This window comes from Myotis daubentonii, chromosome 2 (assembly GCF_963259705.1).
Source record: "Myotis daubentonii chromosome 2, mMyoDau2.1, whole genome shotgun sequence".
Taxonomy (NCBI): domain Eukaryota; kingdom Metazoa; phylum Chordata; class Mammalia; order Chiroptera; family Vespertilionidae; genus Myotis; species Myotis daubentonii.
This window is the reverse complement of record NC_081841.1, coordinates 4,969,190-4,991,497: the sequence shown is the minus strand read 5'-3', so window position 1 is coordinate 4,991,497 and position 22,308 is coordinate 4,969,190. Positions and strand designations below refer to the sequence as shown.

Here is a 22,308-nt window from a genome sequence, read left to right as displayed (position 1 = left end):
TAAAGAGCAAATGCTTTGTCCCTACTCTAAGGAAGGAAGCAAGAATCTCCATCCTCACCAATTCTTTTCAACATTATGCTGGATATTCTAGCCAACAATATAAACCAAGAAAAATAAATCAAAGACAAAATTGTTGAAAAGAAAGAAGTAGAAAAGGTGTCATAATCATGTAAGTAAAAAACCATAGGGATCTATAAAAAAGCTACTCAAACTAATTAATGAATTTAACAAGGATGCAGGATACAAGAAAAATTTACAAAGATCACTTGCATTTCTATATACCAGCAATTAAGTTAGAAAATAAAACATATATTCCAGATATGAATCTCTGTCAAATATGTGGTTTGCAAATATTTTCTGCCTGTTTATGGTTTGTCTTTTCATCCTTTTAGCCAGGTTCTTACGGAGTAAAATTTTACATTTGATGAACTCCAATAACATTATCATTTTTTCTTTTATAAATCATGCGTTTGGCCCTAGCTGGTTTGGCTCAGTGGATAGCGCATCAGCCTGAGGACTGGAGGGTCCCGGGCTTCATCCCCGGTAGAAGGCGTGCAGGAGGCGGCCGATCTATGACTCTCTTACCACTGATGTTTCTACCTCTCTCTCCCTCTCCCTCCCTCTCTGAAATCAATGAAAATATATTTTAAAAAATGATGCTTTCTCCATTGAATTGCTTCTGCACCTTTGTAAAAGCTCATTTGGTTGTACTTTGTGTGGAGTTTGTGGGTTCTCCATTCTGTTCCATTGATCTGTCTGTCTATCCCTCTGCCAATACAACCACAGTCTTGAAAAATGTAGCTATAAGTCTGAAATCAGATAGAGTGGTTCTTCCCACTTTATTAATCTTGTTCAGAATTGTTTTAGCTCTTCTAGCTCTTTTGCCTTTACATATAAATTTTAGAATAACCTTATATATACTTATAAAATAAATCTTGCTGGGAGGCAGCTAACCAATGATTCTCTTTCATCATTGATTTTCTGTCTTTCTCTCCCTCTCCCTTCCTTTCTGAAATCAATGAAAATATATTTTTTTTAAAATCTTGCTATTTTTAAATTTATCTTGTAGTTTTAATAGGAATTGTGATAAACCTGTTTATCAATTGAGGGAGAATTGACATCTTTACTACGTTGAATCTTCCAATCCATGAATACAATGTCTGTTTATTTAGATCTTCTTTGATTTCTTTCATCAGCATTTTGTAGTTTTTAGAATACAAGTCCTGGACATGTTTTCTTTTCTTTTTTTTTTTTTAATATATTTTATTGATTTTTTACAGAGAGGAAGGGAGAGAGATAGAGAGTTAGAAACATCGATGAGAGAGAAACATCGATCAGCTGCCTCCTGCACATCTCCTACTGGAGATATGCCCGCAACCCAGGTACATGCCCTTGACCGGAATCGAACCTGGGACCTTCCAGTCCGCAGGCCGACGCTCTATCCACTGAGCCAAACCGGTTTCGGCTGGACATGTTTTCTTACATTTACACTTAATTTCTTTTCCTTCCTTCCTCCCTCCCTTCCTCCCTCCCTTCCTTTTTTCCTTTTTCTTTCTCTCTTTTGTGATTGTAAATATTATTGTACTTTTTAAAAAATTGATTTTAGCCGAAACCGGTTTGGCTCAGTGGATGGAGCATTGGCCTGCGGACTGAGGAGTCCCAGGTTTGATTCCAGTCAAGGGCATGTACGTTGGTTGCGGGCACATCCCCAGTGGGGGGTGTGCAGGAGGCAGCTGATTGATGTTTTTTGTTTTGTTTTGTTTTTTGTTTTTTGTTTTTTTTTTTAAATATATTTTATTGAGTTTTTACAGAGAGGAAAGGAGAGAGATAGAGAGTTAGAAACATCGATGAGAGAGAAACATTGACCAGCTGCCTCCTGCACACTCCCCACTGGGGATGTGCCCGCAACCCAGGTACATGCCCTTGACCGGAATCGAACCTGGGACCTTTCAGTCCGCAGGCCGACGCTCTATCCACTGAGCCAAACCGGTTTCGGCTGATGTTTCTCTCTCATCGATGTTTCTAGCTCTCTATCTCTCTCCCTTCCTCTCTGTAAAAAATCAATAAAAAATATCTTTAAAAAAATTGATTTTAGAGAGAGGAAGGGAGAGGGGGAAGAGAGAGAACATCGATTTGTTGTTCCATTTGTTTATGCATCATTGGCTGTTTCGTGCATGTGCCCTGACTGGGAATGAACCCACAACTGGCATTTCGGGAGGATGCTCTAACCACCTGAGCTATCTGGCCAGGGTTGTACTTTTAAGTGTGATTTCTATTTTTAAGGTTCTTAAATTTTCAGCCTCATGAATGGTATATAGAAATAGAATTGATTTTTGTATGTTTATCTTGTATCCTGTAACCTTACTAAACTCATTTATGAGGTCTAGTGAGTTTTTGTTTAACACTAGATTGCCCAAGGAAGTCATTTTGACTGCTTTTTAATTTCAATTAGAAAAACAATTATGTGGGAAACCAAGATGGCGGCATAGGTTAACGCCGGAGATTGCTGCCTCGAACAACCACTTCAAAAAACAACTAAAAGACGGAACGGACATCATCCAGAACCACAGGAAGGCTGGCTGAGTGGAAATTCTACAACTAGGAGGAAAGAGAATATCATACCCAGACTCAGAGGAGGCGCAGTGCTGAAGTGAAATACTCAGGTGCGGAGTGCGCGCGAGCGGGCTGGCGGCGGAGGGCGCGGTTGTTGTTTTCAATCGGGAGGGAGTTTCAGACTCTGAGCTCCAGATCCGGGCGAGTCTCTAGGGACCCAGACTCAAACGGGAGAAGCGGGACTGTCTGGCTTCGGTCGGAACTCGAAGGCAGCTTTCTCTCCGAAGTTTGCAGCGGTTGCTGGGACTCTGTGAGGCAGAGCCCCTAGGGACAGAACTGAGAGCAGCCATAACTGCTTGCTCCGCCCGCCCTGTGGATCCCCGGAACCCGCCCCGCCCAAGCCCTGCACAGAGCCATTTGCCGGATAGCCTCAGGCAAACACTAGATTAGCACCGCCCTAGAGATCCAGCACAGAAGCTCTCCCACTGCAGACACAGCGGACTCTCATAGCCAGTTAGCCTGGAGGTCAAATCACCCCCGGTATTGCCGACAACAATCAAGGCTTAACTACAACAAGACTGCGCACAAAGACCACTAGGGGGTGCACCAAGAAAGCATAAAAAATGCGGAGACAAAGAAACAGGACAAAACTGTCAATGGAGGATATTGAGTTCAGAACCACACTTTTAAGGTCTCTTAAGAACTGTCTAGAAGCCACCGATAAATATAGTGAGACCCTCAAGAAATCTAATGAGACCCTCAATGTTGTGATAAAGGACCAACTAGAAATTAAGCATACACGGACTGAAATAACGAATACTATACAGACTCCCAAGAGCAGACCAGAGGAGCGCAAGAATCAAGGCAAAGATTTGAAATGCGAAGAAGCAAAAAAACACCCAACCAGAAAAGCAAAATGAATAAAGAATCCGAAAATACGAAGATAGTGTAAGGAGCCTCTGGGACAACTTCAAGCGTACCAACATCAGAATTATAGGGGTGCCAGAAGATGAGAGAGACCAAGATATTGAAAACCTATTTGAAGAAATAATGACAGAAAACTTCCCCCACCTGGTGAAAGAAATAGACTTACAAGTCCAGGAAGCGCAGAGAACCCCAAACAAAAGGAATCCAAAGAGGACCACACCAAGACACATCATAATTAAAATGCCAAGAGCAAAAGACAAAGAGAGAATCTTAAAAGCAGCAAGAGAAAGAAACTCAGTTACCTACAAGGGAATACCCATACGACTGTCAGCTGATTTCTCAACAGAAACTTTGCAGGCCAGAAGGGAGTGGCAAGAAATATTCAAAGTGATGAATACCAAGAACCTACAACCAAGATTACTTTATCCAGCAAAGCTATCATTCAGAACGGAAGGTCAGATAAAGAGCTTCACAGATAAGGAAAAGCTAAAGGAGTTCATCACCACCAAACCAGTATTATATGAAATGCTGAAAGGTATCCTTTAAGAAGAGGAAGAAGAAGAAAAAGGTAAAGATACAAATTATGAACAACAAACATGCATTTATCAACAAGTGAATCTAAAAATCAAGTGAACAAATAATCTGGTGATCATAATAGAATCAGGGACATAGAAAGGGAATGGACTGACTATTCTTGGGGGGGAAAGGGGTGTGGGAGATGCGGGAAGAGACTGGACAAAAATCGTGCACCTATGGATGAGGACAGTGGGTGGGGAGTGAGGGCGGAGGGTGGGGCGGGAACTGGGAGGAGGGGAGTTATGGGGGAAAAAAGAGGAACAACTGTAATAATCTGAACAATAAAGATTTAATTAAAAAAAAAGAAAAACAATTATATATATAAGGACACAATGTCTTAGAATTTTGTGACTTTTTGTACAACATAAAAATGCGTTTATTAATAATTGTAGTTACCTCCCCCTCCTTCATTTCCGGTATATATATATATATGTGTTATACCTATATTGCCCAAAAGCAGTCATTTTGACTGCTTGGGAAATTTTAACTCTTATTATTGAATTGAGTAAATTTCTTATATGACCAGTTCGGCTCTGTATTGAAATAAGTTTTCATTTTTTTTGGATTACCGTCACATGATAACATACAAGTACATGATAAATTGTCGATACTTGATAAGTTGCAGTTGCTCAATAAGCTAAACTAGTACTTGTTATTCGAATCTTTATGCAGTGATACTTGTTCTAATAAGTTGTTTATTTCTTTTGCGCCCTAAATTCATGAAAGAAATGTCGAATAGAAGTGAGTTATTGGAAAAGCAAAGGAACATAAGTGAAGAGTGTTCCGATATTATTCTTTCACAATGCAGTCATTTTGACTGCTTTTGGGCAATATAGGTATATACTAAATTTCAGTCTTTCTAGTGTTAATTCCATGGGATTTTCTATATAGACCATCATGTCATCTGCAAAAAGAAATATTTTATTTCTTCTTTCCTAATCCACATCACAATTTTGGCCAATCCCTCAAGTATTGGTGTTTTTTAGATTGCTGCTACTCTCTTGGATGACCTCCTCCACTTTCTAAGTTTTACATAATAACCTCTATCTTGGGCCCAGATCTGGCCCATAAGCTTCAGGCCCACACTTTTCCCAAAGGTAAGGGAAACAGTCCCACCTCCAATGTGCTATAGACTCCTCCAACTCCATGTGCCCTGTACCAGGCCAATCACCCTCTCCTTAAACATGCCATGGGGGCCCATAAATGACCACTGACCCTCAGTTGCTCAACTAAGAAACCAGGAATTCTTCCTATATTCCTCCCTCCTATTAGTTCCCCCATCTAATGCAAGTCTTGCCTATTCTTTTTTTTAAAATATATTTTATTGATTTTTTTACAGAGAGGACAGGAGAGGGATAGAGAGTTAGAAACATTGATGGGAGAGAAACATCGATCAGCTGCCTCCTGCACACCTCCTACTGGGGATGTGCCTGCAAGCAAGGTACATGCCCTTGACTGGAATCGAACCTGGGACCTTTCAGTCCGCAGGCCGACGCTCTCTCCACTAAGCCAAACCAATTAGGGCAAGTCTTGCCTATTCTGAATCATTCATGAACTGTCCCCTTCTGTCCACCCCCACTGAGCTGGGTCAGGCCCTCAAAGATTCTCTTTCCTAGTCTATATGGTAACTTCCAAACTAGTCTCCTGATCTCCAGCCCTTCTCCCTCCAACGCATCCTCCTAACAACGTCCAGATTACCTCTGTCATTCTCTTGATTAAAAACTTTCTAGAACACAGCTTACCTATAGGTCAGATTCCAAATTCCAAATTGGCATGGCATTCACATCCAGTCTTGCTTCCTTCTCCATTATCACCTTCTTCCAACATCATCTTGCAACAATTCCAACCCATAAAACATCCACTATTTCTCATTAAACCACGCTTTGGATGTTTTCTCTTCCCCGGGCTCATGCTCCCTTTGTCTTCAATGCCTTGGCCATTGTTTCCTGGTAAACAATTCCCACTCGTCCTTCGGGACCCAGTACCATGTTCCCTTTCAATGCTCTCAGAACATGCGACACCTGTATTCCCCTCTGTAAGCATGTATCACCCTGCACGATCACTCTCTGCACTTGGCTCTGTCTCCACTAGATCGTGAGCTCCTAAAGCAGTCTCTCTCTCAGTCATCTGTTTCTCCACAGCCTAGAGCACACAGCACAGTGCTCAGCACAGAGTAGCTGCTCAGTAAATTTGGAATAAATAAATAGATGGGTAGATGGATGGATGAATGACTAAATGAAGTAAGGGAAGCCTAACCGGTTTGGCTCAGTGGATAGAGCATCGACCTGAGGACTGAAAGGTCCCAGGTTCGATTCCAGTCAAGGAATCATGTACCTGGGTTGCGGGCACATCCCCAGTAGAGGGTGTGCAAGAGGCAGCTGATCGATGTTTCTCTCTCATCGATGTTTCTAATTCTCTATCCCTCTCCCTTCCTCACTGTAAAAAATCAATAAAATATATATTTTTTTAAAATAAATGAAGGGAAAAAGGAAGTTCTTGGACCCCATGATTTCTACCTCATAATATTACACATCCATCTTCAATTCACTCCTCCTAAATATTCCTCTGATCTTTTCTTTCTATTTTATAAACAACTGAAAATTCTTGTATAAGCCATCACAGTGTTGGCCTGGTCAAGCAGTTGCCATGGAAACAGGAGAATTATTGCACAAACATCTCTAGAGATCCCTGATGCTCTTTACATCAACCCTGTTTCTTCTTCCTTCCCTAGCCAGTGGAGTGCAGAGAAAATCTACAAGGGCAGCCAAGGGGATTCAGAACTTTGGCCCAAATTTTCCCTTGCAGCTGATGAGTTCCAGGAAAAATCTGAAGTTAGAAGAAGCAACAACGGAAGAGCAGGTTCAAGGAGAAGTCTGGATGGTTTTCTTCTTAAAGAACTAAAGCAAGGCCCAGCTCAAGGTTCAGCTTCTCCATGGAGCCTACCCTACCACACCCTCCAGCACATGCCCAGTCCGTGTTGAACTCCAGCACATGTTGAACTCCATGCCATGTGCTGTGTTTATACACTTCATTGCATTGAACTCTCTAGATAGGACATTCTGTGATGGTGAAAAGTTCTAGATATGCACTGTCCAATACAGAGCCACTGGCCACATGTGGCTACTGAGTACTTGAAAGATGCCTAGTGAAAGTGGGGAATTGAATTTTGTTTAATTTTTTAAAAAATATTTGTATCGCCGAAACCGGTTTGGCTCAGTGGATAGAGCGTCGGCCTGCGGACTGAGGGGTCCCGGGTTTGATTCCAGTCAAGGGCATGTACCTGGGTTGCGGGCACATCCCCAGTGGGAGATGTGCAGGAGGCAGCTGATCGATGTTTCTAGCTCTCTATCTCTCTCCCTTCCCCTCTGTAGAAAATCAATAAAATATATTTAAAAATAAAATAAAATAACTCCTGGTGTCTTCACCTTTTAGAAAAAAAAAGTATTTGTATTGATTTTAGAAAGAAGGAGAGGGAGAGGGAGAAGCATCACTGAAAGAGAACCATCAATAAGCTGCCTCCCATCTGCCCCCCATTGAGGGTTGAGCCTGCAATGCAGGCATATGCCCTGACCAAGAATCAAACTGGCAATCTATCAAAATGGCAATCTCTCTTTTTAAATATATATATATATATATATATATATATATATATATATATATATATATATATACCAATTTCAGAGAGGTAGAAAAGGGAAAGAGAGATAGAAACATCAATGATGAGAGAGAATCAGCTGCCTCCTGCACACCCCCTACTGAGGATTGAGCCCAAAACCCGGACATGTGCCCGTGACTGGAATTGAATCCAGGCCGCAGGCTGATGCTTTATTCATTGAGCCAAACTGGCTAAGGCTTAAACGGATGAATTTTATTGAGAGAATTTGATTAGGATTGAATTGAATCTATATAGATCAAGTTGGGAAGAAATTACAACTTGACAATATTGAGTCTTCCTATCCATGAACATGGAATATCTCTCTGTTTAATTAATTCTTTGATATCTTTCATCAAAGTTTTATAGTTTTCCTCATACAGATTTTGTATGATATAATTTTTAAAAATGCAATAGATGTATTCAGTACATCAATTGCATTTTGTCCATGTAATCACTATCAATCTTTGAGGTCAGAGCCATGTCTGCTTAAGTAACAGATGGTCATGACAACATTTGCACATGTGGGTGTCAGAAATACTGATGAAAAGGAAAGCAATCTGATGGATTCCATTAGAATCTGGATTCTAGTTCCAGGTCAGCACCTAACTTCCTATATGACCTCTGGCAAGAAATATCCCTTGTAGTGTTGTATGAAAGGAGAGGTTAGTACCCCCCTTGACAAGGATGGAAGAGGCTCTCGGGCCTAACAACACGCATATGGTTAAGGCATTGCCACCTACTTCGTGGCATCTAACCACTGTTTTTAATAGATACAGAGGCAGAGCAGCATCGAACAGACTGTCAAACTACAGCGGGAAGGCCGGGGAGGGTTGGGGGGGGTAAGAGATCAACCAAAGGACTTGTATGCATGCATATAAGCATAACCAATGGACACAAGACGCCGGGGGTAGGGGAGGCCGGGGGAAGGTCAAGGGGAAAACAAAAAGAGAGACATATGTACCACTCTTTGTAATATTTTAAGCAATGAAACAAAATTTTTAAAAAATATCCCTTGTAGGCCTTAATAAGCAGTTCAACTAGACCAGAGGATCCCAAAACTGAACCAGGTTCCTAGAATCAACTTCCAAATGTTTTTTCAATAGGTCTGGGGTGGGTCTTGAAACAAAACCTGTATAATTAAAAATTTCCCCTGGTGTTTCTGATCTCTGGGATCCACTAACTTATTGGAGTAAAGGTTCCCAAATTTTCTCCATTCACATTGGCTTTGATGTTTCAATAACTGTTTGATGATACTCCTAGGCCTATAGAAATAACAGTCTGTTCTTTAAGAAGGTAAGTCCAGCCCTAGCTGGTTTGGCTCAGTGGATAGAGTGTCAGCCTTGGGACTGAAGGGTTCCAGGTTTGATTCCAATAGAGGGCACATGCCCAGGTTGTGGGCTTGATCCCCAGTAGAGGGCGTGCAAGAGGCAGCCAATCAATGATTCTCATCATTGATGTTTCTATCTCTCTCTCCTTCTCCCTTCCTCTCTGTAAAAAATCAATAAAATATATTTTAAAAAAAATAATAATATTTTTAAAAAGGGTAAGCCCAAAGAAACAGTATTTATGTCCTAAGAACACAATGCCTTTGGGACACCACACACCTTCTCGAACCTGGAATCACACAGGACACTGCTGTTGTTATTTCTTATTCCATATTAATTTGTACACAATACTTGCTTTTTACCACAAGAACATCCAAAACCTCAGCTTCAAAAAGATATGACATTATCAAAAGGAATGTAGTGCGAGCTAATGCAAAAACTGCCTCAAGCTAGCAGCCTGTGCAGGATCAGACAGATGTCACTGTGTTGTGAGCTGAATTATGTCCCCCCTTCAAATCCACATGTTGAAGTCCTAACCCGCAGTACCTCAGACTATGACTGTATTTGAAGATAGGGCCATTGAAGAAATAATCAAGGTCAATGAGGTCATATGGGTAGGTCCTAATCCAATATGACCGGTGCCCTTATAGGAAGGGGAGAGTAGGATGCAAATATGCATGCACCCAGAGGAAAGACCATGGAAGGACACAGTGAGAAGCTGGCCACCTGGACGCCAAAGAGAGAGGCCTCAGAAGGAACATAACCTGCCAACACTTTGATTTTGAACTTCTAGCCTCCAGAACTGTGAGAAAATTAATTTCTGCTGTTTAAGCCCCTGGCAACCTAGCACACACATACGCTGGGTATCCCCTAAGATTCTAAAACCCCCCTCAGCACCCCTGTGAGTTCTCTAACTGTGAGCACCTCAACACACAATTGGAGAGCCACCACCTGGGGGCTTACATATGCCATGAGTCTGACCCCACTCAAACCACTAATGGAAATAAATGGACATATTGCCAGGGTATAAGTCAGCTAGCAAATTTCCTTCAACACAAGTCAACATTTCTGCCCTAACACACCTGGTTCCTGGCTTCAGCAGGTATTAATCACCAGCTGGAAGCTGCCCCAGGCCAGTGACTTAGGGAGCCGTTGGGAGGCTGCTGTGGTGGTCGAGGAGAAAGCTGGTTATGACCCGGACAGGATGGTGGCAGTGAGAATGCAGGACAGGGGGCATATTGGGATATATTTTGTGGCGAAGTAGTTCTGACTCAGAACTTGCAGATGGATTTGTGAGTGGGAGAGAGCAGGATCAAGGATAATTCCTAGGGTTTGTTTATAATGGAGTCTATTTCTATTGTGACTGCACAATTTTTATTGAGAGCCTGCTTACTGCCATGCCATGTCCAAGGTGCTGTGCCACCGGGGTGGGAAAAATAGTGAAGTATCCATCTTATATAAAAACTGTTGTTTGGCCCTGACTGGTTTGGCTCAGTGGATAGAGTGCCGGCCTGCGGACTGAAGGGTTCCAGGTTCGATTCCAGTCAAGGGCATGTACCTTGGTTGCAGGCACATGCCCAGTAGGGTACGTGCAGGAGGCAGCTGATTGATGTTTCTCTCTCATCAATGTTTCTGACTCTCTATCCCTTTCCTTTCCTCTCTGTAAAAAATCAATAAAATATTTAAAAAAAAAACTGTTGTTTGAAACTTTAACCCTGATAGTATGGCTTCTGTCTTAAATGATAAGGAAAATAAGACTACTCCCATTCCAGAGAGGCCGTAAACTATGCCCCAGACAGAGTTGTCAGTGCTGACACCCAGACAGTTGCCAGGCCTTGAGATATGGTCTCATGGCCCCTTCCCAGCACACAGGCCTTCTCTCTCAGAAGGCCTGGAAGTCTCATTCCAAGTTTGGGAGACAAAGGACTGGAAAAAGTATAAATAAAGAGAGTTTCCTCCATACTGGGGGGCCCAGAATTTGAAAGACACATTTTTCTCTGGGCCTGCACAGAATCTAATAATAAAATGTAACTCCTGTAGTCGGCACTGCAGTTCAGCCTTTGTTTCGGCAGGGTGCTGTAACTGTAGTCGCTGGCCAGCTTAATAAAGGCTCCTTAATCTTGATTTGAGTCCGTGGTAGTCATCTCCACGGGTTGCCCCATTACAATAGAATTCTTACTTTTGCTTGATTAAGAGTGTGATGTTGGAGCTGGACTGCCTGGGTTCAAATCCCAGCTCTCCACTTATTTGCTGTGTGGCCTTGGGCAAGTTACTTAACCTACCTGGCTCAGTTTTCTCATCTGTAAAGTGGGGATAATAAAAGTATCCACCTTCTATTAGAACTGTTATAAGGATCAAATTAGATAATATATTAAAACACTTAGAATAATGCCTAACCAGTATAAGCATTCTATAAGTTTTAGCTTTGATAGTCCAGGGAGCTTTCATTCTAGTGGAAAGAGGCAGAAAATAAGCAAACAATACTATATCATGACTAGAGGCCCGGTGCACAAAAATTTGTGCACTTGGGGAGGGGTCCCTCAGCTCGGCCTGTGCCCTCTCGCAGTCTGGGACCCTTCGGGGGATGTCCACCTGCTGGCTTAGGCCCGCTTCCTGGGGGATCGGGCCTAAACTGGCAGTCAGACATTCCTCTGGCAGCCCAGGAGCCTTCAGGAGATGTCCACTTGCCAGTGGGGAGCAAGCCTAAACTGCAGTTGGACATCCTTAGCGCTGCTGAAGAGGCGGGAGAGGCTCCCGCCACCACCGTTGTGCTGGCTGCTGTCAGCCTGGCTTGTGTTTGAGCAGAGCTCCCCCTGTGGGAGCGCACTGACCACCAGCGGGCAGCTCCTGCATTGAGCGTCTCCCCCCTGGTGGTCAGTGTGTGTCATAGTGACTAGTCATTCCCAGTCGTTCTGCTGTTAGGGTCAACTTGCATATTACCCTTGTATTATATAGGATAAGTTTAATGAAGGAAATTTGAAAGGGTGATAGAAGACTTCATGAACTTTGGGTGCTCACGAAAGGCCTTTCAGAGGAGATGACATTTAAACTAAGACTTAGATGGCAAGAAGGAGCCAGGCGTGAGCATATCTAGGAAAAGAATAGTCTAGAAGGAATCAAATGTAAATTCCCTCAGGCAAGAACAAACTTGGCATGTGCCAGCGACAGGAAGAAGGGCAGCAGGGCTGGAATTCAATGAGGGAGCGAATGATGCCAAATGCAGTTGGCGAGGCTGGCAGCTGACAGATCAGGGCCGGAAATTCAGTTTTATTTTAGGAGGCATGGGAGCCAGGGGGATGGTGTGGTTTGACTCACATTTTAGAGACCAGCTGGACGACTGTATGAGCAGGTTTTGGGGTGGCAAGAGAGGACGCAGGGAGACTAGTTGGGAGGCTACTGAGGACTGCAGGCAAGAATGATGGCTTCCTCCGAGTGGAGGGGACAGGTCGGACAGGTCTGGGATGTGTCTTAGATGGAGCATCAGCTAGACTTGGACTTTACACACGGTTCTGCTGGACACAGTTCTGGAGAGTCCGCCCAGCACCGTCTTGGTGTTTCAGGGTGCAGCACAGACTTAGGTAAAGTTGAGGACAGACCGGAGCAGGTGGAACTGGGGGCAGGGAGGCCAGGAAAAGAACTCTTGCAGTTAGTTCAATGGAATGAATGTGGAAATGTCCAGTGACTGATAAAAATGTAACAGCCAGCATTGGCTGAGCTCTTTCTGTGTGGCCAGATTCCGAGGGAAGTGCTCTGTGTGCATCATCTCGTTCAACTTTCACAACTACCCTCTGAGCTAAGTACCAGTACCCCGTTGGACAGGGGAGGAGCTGTGAAGATGACTTGTGTAAGGGTCACACGGTGATGGAATTCAAAGCCCAGTTTTAAAAAAAGATGTTGTTTATATATATATTTCAGAGAGGAAGGGAGGGAGGGAAGGAGAGGGGGGAGAGGGAGGGAGGGAGAGAGAGAGAGAGAGAGAGAGAGAGAGAGAGAAACATCAATAATGAGAGAGAATCATTGATTGGCTGCCTCCCGCACGCCTTGTGCTGGGGATCAAGCCTGTAACCTGGGCTTGTGCCCTGACCAGGAATTGAACCGTGACCTCCTGGTTCACAGGTTGATGCTCAACCACACCGGCTGGGCGCACCCCTCCTTTTGGGATGTCAGGAGCATATTAAAGGAACCGATGCTGTTGGCACCCCACAGCACCATATTACCGCTAGAAGGGGAACTCTAACTTAACAATGGACTTACGAATGCGTATCTCCCCTGCTGTACAGGCTACGTTTTTAAGGCTCACTAATTGATTTCAATGTGATCAGCTGAAATGAGCCGAAGGCATGGTGGGCTGTCACGAGGACTCAATACAATACTCAAAAGCACCTGGCCTAGGTGGGTGTTCATTAAATATTTGTCGGCTCTGAACCTGGATCAACAACATCCGGTTTGGCTCAGCGGATTAGAGCGGCCGCCTGCGGACTCAAGGGTCCCAGGTTTGACTCCGGTCAAGGGCATGTACCTTGGTTGCAGGCGCATCCCCAATGGGGAGTGTGCAGGAGGCAGCTGATCGATGTTTCTCTCTCAATGTTTCTAATTCTCTATCCCTCTCCCTTTCTCTCTGTAAAAAATCAATAAAATATATATATTTTTAAAAGTGTTGTTTAGTGAAAAGGTGCCCGCACACCCTCTCTGCCTGTTTTATTAGTGAATACACTCCTCAAAAATGGGCATGTGAAAGGCACCTACCAATGAACTTTATACATCCAGAAATGGTACCACCAAATTTAAGGTTATTACCCTATAAATAAACAATTTCAGTTCCTTTAACGGATACTTCAAAATCTCTACTTACACTTCTCACGATCCTTCCAAGAATCTGCCAGAAGGTGGTCCTGTCAATAGAAAGGACACAAGCCATTATTTACCACCAATGCCGTCAAGATAACTGTTACTGAGAAAACCCAAAACGCTCAGCTGGAATTTTCAGAATTCAATCAACACACCGCCACCCCCACCCAACGACCTCCCCACTTTGCCTAAAGGACTCCTCACAGTTGATCCGGCCCAAACCACAGAGGAACATTAAAAAAATAACCATCATCAAAACTGCTGTGTCCTGGTCATCTGGTTTGCTGGGCTGTGGTGGTTGGTAGTTGGGGAGGGGCAAGCAGATCCGGCAAAAGTGTTGTTTTAAACTGGTAGCTAGGAGCTCGGATAATGAGGTCACAGGGTGGTTGTGTTTTGGAACTTTCTGCTCGTTCAAGGCAGTTGTCCCGAAAAGCCTTCGAGTTGGTCAGTGGCGCTGCTCCATCCTGCTCCCGGGGCGCATGAGCCGCTGGAGGACAGAACCCCTTCATCCCTAACCGGCGGCTGATCAGCTCGCCCTCTCGGCGAGTCAGCGTGAGGCGTCGCCTATGACAACGTCGCTGGAAGCGCTTTCCAAGTCGCATCGCACGACTTACGGGCGGTTCTGTTCTCCCAAGTCCGGCCGTTCCCAGGGGAGGAGACGGGTCCTGGAGACCACACGGCTTCCCACGGCCTCCGAGGATCAGGGCGGAGCGCGCCCGGGCGCCCCCTCCATCCACCCATCAGCCCTGCCCACCGCGCCCGGCCCCGCTCCTCCCCAGCCCAGCGCTGGGGACCAGAGCGCAGCGCCCCAGGTTCGCATCCCGGCTCCGCCGCCTGCAGGACCCGCGGCCCCTGACGGCTCCTGCCCGCCCGGGTGCGGGGCGGCCCCGGGGCAGCGGGGGCGTCATGGCAGTTGCCCAGGAGCTCAGTTATCGAACCCTCCCGCCCCGGGCGGTGCCCGCGCTGCGGCTGCAACCCCGGCCGGGACCCGCGGGCCCGCTCCGCGCCGGGCACCGAGCTGCTGGCTCCGGCCCCGCTGCTGGCGCGGCCCTCACCTCGGGGCACTGACCCGGGACGGGGTCTCGCCGTCCGCTCCCGGCTCTCCGGCTTCGCCGCCCGCCACGCCCCCCGCGCCTCCCGCCGCCCCGGCCATCGCGGACCCCCCGCCGGGACCCAGCTGCCCAGCGAGCCCGCGCCGCGCTCCGAGCCGCGGAGACCGGGCCGGCGGGGGCCGACGCTCGGCTTCCAGAAGCGAGTGGGGGCGCCGGGGGGCCGCGCGGGGGCGCCGGGGGGCGGGGCGGGGCGGGCGGAACGGCCGGCGGTTGGATTCCGCTCGGACGCGCACCGCCCCGCCACGTGACGGTCAGCCCCGCCCCGCGGGCCGGGAGTTGGCGGGGTGGGGGGTGGGTGGGGGCGGGGTGGGGGGTGGGTGGGGGCGGGGTGGGTAGTGTAACCACCACCTACCACGGGGCCCAGGGGCTGAGCTCCCTGTTATCAGCCCATTTTGCAGATGCGGCGAACTGAGTCCCGCCCAGGGGAGCAGGGAGCAAGCCGTGGGCCAACGCCGTCAGCGCCCCGCCGGCCGTCGTTTGGACCTGAAAGCACTGGCCTCCTTTCCCATCCAGCGATCACAGGCCCCAGTGATCAGATTGGAATGGAAGCCCCATGAGAGCAGGAACTTTGCTGTCCTCTCATTCACTGCTCCCTCCCCAAAGATTTTTTTAAAATATATTTTTGTTGATTTCAGAGAGGAAGGGAGAGGGAGAGAGAGATAGAAACATCAATGATAAGAGGGAATCATTGATTGGCTGCCTCCTGCACGCCCCACACTGGGGATGAGCCCACGACCCAATATATGCCTTTGACCAGAATGGAACCTGGGACCTTTCAGTCCACAGGCCGAAGCTCTATCCACTGAGCCAAACCGGCGAGGCTCTCGCCGCTAGGGCTCTCCCCAAAGAGCTTATAAAAATAATTGGGGGAAAGCCAGACAGAAGAGAGTGATATGATAAAGAGCATCCAGCCCTGGCCGGTGTGGCTCACTGGTTCCAGCGTTGTCCTGTGCATAGAAGGGTTCCGGTCAGGGCAGGTACCCAGGCTGCCATGTGGTCCTTGATCTGGGTGCTGCAGGAGGCAATTAATGGATGGTTCTTTCTCACATCAATGTTTCTCTCCCTCTTCTTTCCTCTCCCTCCCTCTCTCTCTCTCTCTCTCTCTCTCTCTCTCTCTAAAAATCAATAAACTCATGTGAGGATTAATTTAAAACAAAAGAGCACGCAGCCTATAGGTTTGGGGTAGTTAATTGATCGAATTTATGGGACAGCTCGAACACTTCAGTGGAATATAGAGGAGGAATGATGGTGGTCTGGAGTTGAGTGGTGACAGTGGAGATAGAAAGAAGTAGAAGTTGCCCCAGCCGGTTTGGCTCAGTGGATAGAGCCTTGGCCTGCAGACTGAAGGGTCCCAGGTTCGATTTCAGTCAAGGGCACACGCCCAGGTTTCGGGCTCAATCCCCAGTAGGGGGTGTGCAGGAGGCAACCAGTCAATGATTCTCTCATCATTGATGTTTCTATCTCTCTCTCCCTCTCCCTTCCTCTCTGAAATCAATAAAAATATATATTTAAAAAAAAAAAAAGAAGCCGAAACCGGTTTGGCTCAGTGGATAGAGCGTCGGCCTGCGGACTGAAAGGTCCCAGGTTCGATCCCGGTCAAGGGCATGTACCTGGGTTGCGGGCACTTCCCCATTGGGGGATGTGCAAGAGGCAGCTGATCAATGTTTCTCTCTCATTGATGTTTCTAACTCTCTATCTCTCTCTCTTCCTCTCTGTAAAAAATCAATAAAATATATTAAAAAAAAAAAAAAAGAAGTGGAAGTATTTGAGGAAGGATGGGGAAAAAATAAAAGATTTGCTGGTGGGTAGAAAGTGAGGGGTGGAGAAGGAGGAATCAGGAGGTTCCTGACTTGGTAGTGCTGTGCACTGACATGGTTTGGGGTGAGGAAATAAATTCCGTGGTTTATGATGCAATGTCGAGTGGGCATCTCTACAGAAGGACATAGGAATCTGGAGCTCAGAGGACAAGCGCATGGGCTGGAGATGTGAATCTGGGGCATATAAATGGCATTTACAGCACTGAGAATGAAAGACATCACTTATGGTGAAAAGTGAAAAGAAGAGCCCTGGAAAATGCCAGCCAATACTTAGCATTCAGGTAGAAGAAAGGAAAAAATAAATAAAAAGAATTCAGGTAGAAGAGGAAGGTCCTGAAAAGGAGAGAGAATTGGCCAGAGAGGCAGGGGCCCAAGAAAGGACAGCGGGTCATGAAGGAGGGGCGTGGCTATGCATCAGAGAAGCTGTGTGTGAACGCGACCAAGCAGTTTGGGTGGGGTGTGAGGATGCAGGGACTCTCATTCTGTCTTAAAGGGAGGATGCCAACACTGCAGAATTTAGATCTGCAGTCAGGGCTCTCTGATGAGCCCCAACTGCCTTCTTGCCCCCCCTTTTTTTTAATCCTCACCCAAGGAGTGAGGATATTTTTTCCCATTTTTCTTTAGAGAGAGAAAGAAACATTGAGGTGACAGAAATACAGCAATTGGTTGCCTCCCACCACCGGGGCCAGGGACCAAACCCGCAAATAAGGTACGTGCCCTTGACTGGGAATCGAACCCTCAACCCTTAGGTCCAAGGGCTGATGCTCTAACCACCCTGAACAACCAGCCAGGGCCCTTCTTGCCCTCTTGGAGACATCTCAGACGAAGTAAAATTCTTATTCCTCTATTCAGCTACCCAAACAATGTCTTTAATTTTTTTTTATTGATTTTTCTTTTTGTATTTAAAGAGAGAGGGAGGGCAAGAGAGAAAAACATCTATGTGAGAGAGAAACATTGGTCTGCTGCCTCCTGCACACCCTCTACCGGAGACAAAGCCTGCAACATGGGCATGTGCCCTGGCTGGGAATCGAACGGTCATCTCCTGGTTCATGGGTCAATGCTCAACCCACTGCGCCACACCGGCCAGGGCCCTCCTAAAATTGTTAACGATTACAGATCTCACTGTCTACCCAACTGACATGTTTGGAGTGATTCTGGATTCCTCCCTCTTCCAAACCCACTCCATGCAACTAATTACTGCTTCCAACTTTTTTCTCAAATTCCTCTACCTCTCTGCATGCCCTCTGCGCCTGCCCTGGTCCAAGCCATGATCACCCTTCCCCTGGATCATTAGAAGAGTCGCCCAACTTGGTCTCCCTGCTGCCTCTCTCCATCCTCTTCTAACCTATTCTCCACAGGGCAGCCAGAGAGGGAGCAATTCACACACAATCTGAGCCCTGGCTCCTGTGGCTCAGTTGGTTAGAATGTTGTCCAGGACACCGAAAGGTTGTGGGCAACCGATCAATGTTTCTCTCATATGTCAGTGTTTCTCTCTCTCTCTCTCTCTCTCTCTCTCTCTCTCTCTCTCTCTCTCTCTCTCCCTGTCTCGATCTCTCTTCTATTCCTTCTCTCTCTAAAGCAATAAACACATATCCTCTGGTGAGGAATGTAAAAAAACACAAATCAATTCACTCCCCTGCTTAAAGCCTTCACAAGTTTCCCATTATATTCTCCTGCGACTGGAGCAGTTCCCCTCCTTCCCTCAATTCTGTATCTCTGCCTGGGATGCCCTTCCCCTCTGCTCCTAACTGGCTCCTTCATACCCTGTAAGTCAAGGCTGTTTCTTAGGTAGCAGGCCTTCTCTGAACATCCCCGAACCGGGCGCTCCCTTCCCGTTTCTCCCGCACAGCGCCCTGCTCAGTGCCCTGCTCAGTGCCTTCCCGGCTGGAACTAGCTGTTTTCACTGTCTCCCTGCAGGAGGCAGGAAACTCCCGGAGGAAGAAATACGCACCCATGTCTTCTCAGAGTGCACACAGCCCTGGCACACAGTAGGCACTAAATAAATATTTAATGAGCACGGTGGTTCGCCATGAGTAGGTTCTCTACCTGTGAGATGTGCGGTTGCTCTCTGATAAAACTTAAAAGATTAAGTAAACCATGCCCTGACCAGATAATTCAGTTGCTTAGAGCATCATCACCATATGCAAAGGCTGCAGGTTCAATCCCTGGTCAACCAGTGAATGCAACTGATATTATTCTGGTTGCTGCCATTCTAATGTCTAGGACAGTGATAGCGAACCTATGACACGCGTGTCAGAGGTGACACGCGAACTCATTTTTTGGGTTGATTTTTCTTTGTTAAATGGCATTTAAATATATAAAATAAATATAAAAAATTTAAGTCTTTGTTTTACTATGGTTGCAAATATCAGAAAATTTCTATATGTGACACGGCACCAGCGTTAAGTTAGGGTTTTTCAAAATGCTGACACGCCGAGCTCAGAAGGTTCGCCGTCACTGGCCCAGGAGGATGGTAGTAGCTGCCATTGACTGCGTCCAGTCTATGCCATGGCAAGTGCTGCACATTGTGACTTCTAACAACAACCCAATGAGAGGGGCCCTGTATTTCCATTTTACAAATTAAAACCTCGACTCCATTTATTTATCATGTTTGACGTTTAGTCTTTTTTTAAAAAAATATATTTTATTGATTTTTTACAGAGAGGAAGGAAGAGGGATAGAGAGTTAGAAACATCAATCAGCCGCCTCCTGCACACCCCCCACTGGGGATGTGCCTGCAACCAAGGTACATGCCCTTGACTGGAATCGAACCCGGGACTCCTCAGTCCGCAGGCCGACGCTCTATCCACTGAGCCAAACCGGCCAGGGCTGACGTTTAGTCTTGAATTGCTTATTGTACTCTGAAATCATGGAACTCTTCAAGTTGAGTGAGATGAGCTCAATCCCGTTTACCTGATGAGGCAGGTGAGGCCCAGAGAAGGAAAGCCTAGCTCTCTTGGTGGGGGATCTGGGCCTGGACCCCGTTAATGGTAAAACAAGAGTTTGCAAGCGTCAGGAGAGCAAGCTACCCGCTCTAGTGTTCTCCCTGCAGGCAGCAGCGTCTTGTCAGACACAGAGAGACAAATACCGTACGACTTCACTCTTATGTGGAATCTAAAAAGAAAACAAGGAGACCAAGCCAAACAGAAACAGAGATTCACAGAGACAGAGAATAAACTGATGCTTGCCAGAGGGGAGGGGGGAAGGGCAAACAAGGTGAAGAGGATTGAGAGGAACAAACTTTCAGTTATCACATAAATAAGTCACAGTGATGTCATGTACAGCACAGGGAGTACAGTCAATTATAATGATTAATGTTGTTCGGTGACAGATGGTTACTAGACTTACTTCATAAAGTATAAGAATGTTGAATCACTTTGTTGTACACCTGAACTAATATAATATTATATGTCAACTATATTCTTTAATTTTTTTAAAGCAGCGGCCTGTTGTAATCCTTGAAGTCTTATTATTTAGCTCTTTAGTTATGAAGCGCCTCATGTATGCGAGGCTCTGTTCTTGGCTCTGGAAATACAGCAGAGAACAAGAGAGCCTGGGTTCCTGCCCTCATGGGGCTTACAATCCAGTGGTGGGAGAACGGCAATGAACAAGTAAATAAATGAACAGGATCATTTCAGACAGAAACGTCCTACCAAGGACTGTAAAACGGGTGAAGGGATACACAGCGAGGGGAGAGAACAGCTACTTTAAATAAGGTTCCTGAGAAGGCGACTTTGAGCTGAAACCTGAAAAATGAAGAGCCATCCTGGAGAAGAGCCATGGAAAGAATTTCCCGCACAAATGGAACAGCGAGTGCTAAGGCCCTGAGGCCAACTCAAGCCAGGCAGTCAAGAACAGGAAGAGGTGAGTGGATGGACACAATGGAAAGGTGGAGAGGATGGTACAAGAGGAGGCTGGAGAGACAGCTGGGGCCAGTCACTTAGGGTTCTTGGAATGTTTGGATTTTATTCGTCAAGTTTTAACCAAGAGAATAAACATGAACCAGTTTATGATATTAAAAGAGCACCTGTGCGGATTAAAGAAGGTGAGTTTTTCAAATAAGGAGACCAATCAGATGGCTGTTGCAGTGCACTGGTGGCTTATATTAGGATGGTGGTCGTGGAGGAATAAGGATATATATTGGAGATAGAACAATCAACAGTACTTATTGATAGCATGAAGGTAGAAAAGGTTGAAGGAAAGAGCCCAGGGAAGACTTTCACTTCTATGTAGTGGAACACAAATTTAGAAATATAATGCCCTGGCTTTGTAGCTCAGTTGGTTAGAGCATGGGCCAGATACAGCAAGTTTGTGGGTTTGATCCCCAGTCAGCACACATGCAAGAGTCAACCAATGAATGCATGGAAGGGCAGAGTGGCAAGTTGGTGCTTCTCTCTCTCAAACCAATCAATTAATAAATACATTTAAAATATATATATTTTTATTGATTTCAGAGAGGAAGGGAGAGAGAGAGAGAGAGAGAGAGAGAGAAACATCAATGATGAGAGAGAATCATGGATTGGCTGCCTCCTGCAAGCCCCCCGCTGGGGATCAAGCCTGCAATCCAGGCATGTGCCCTTGACCGGAATTGAACTTGGGACCTTTCAATCCACAGGCCAATGCTCAATCCACTGAGCCAAACTGGCCAGGGCAAATAAAATTTTAATACATTTTTTTTTTATTGATTTAGAGAGAGAGGAAGGGAAAGGAATAGAGAGAAACATTGACAAGAGAGAAACATCGATTGACTGCCTCCCGCATGCTCCCCACCTGGGGTCAAGCCCACAGCCCAGGCATGTGCCCTGACCAGGAACCAACCAGTGACCTCTTGATTCATGGGTCGCACCCAACCACTGAGCCACACTGGCTGGGCAATTTCAAAAAAATTTTATTAAAGAAATATATTTAACACATATTTAGCCTCCACTTACTACAGGGGTAAGATCAGGGGTCCTCAAACTACGGCCCTTGGGCCACATGCAAATACAAATATTGTATTTGTTCCCGTTTTGTTTTTTTACTTCAAAATAAGATATGTGCAGTGTGCATAGGAATTTGTTCATAGTTTTTTTTTTTAAACTATAGTCCGGCCCTCCAACAGTCTGAGGGACAGTGAACTGGCCCCCTGTTTAAAAAGTTTGAGGACCCCTGATTTAGATTCTCAATTAAATCAGAGCACAGCATAACATAGGGAAAGAATTTGAACTAATTCTTAAACTCCAATCCAGTGTGATCTTGGAAACTGTCTAAACACAAAGATGTTTCCTCATCTTTCAAAGGGTGAGGCGTCCCTGGATTTGAGGTGTTTGTGAAGCTCCAGGACAGCACCTGGCACCGGGAGCCTGAAGAAGGTTGTGGGAAATCCAAACGGAATGAGGCAGAGAGCCTCATACTTGAGGTTTTATTCAGGAGAGGGTGATGTAGGGCCAGTGTTGCAGGATTTTAAATATGCAGAACATGTATAGCATTGGGCATAAGAGTATTCCTGTTTCTCC

The 22,308-nt window shown here is 45.9% G+C and overlaps 1 non-coding gene across 1 annotated transcript; it reads left to right on the top strand.

The window, feature by feature from the left end:
• Nucleotides 1-8,354: 8,354 nt before the first annotated feature.
• LOC132229067 (U6atac minor spliceosomal RNA) lies at nucleotides 8,355-8,477 on the top strand. The gene has a single exon (XR_009451634.1). It is a non-coding gene; the product is annotated as a U6atac minor spliceosomal RNA (small nuclear RNA).
• Nucleotides 8,478-22,308: the final 13,831 nt, after the last annotated feature.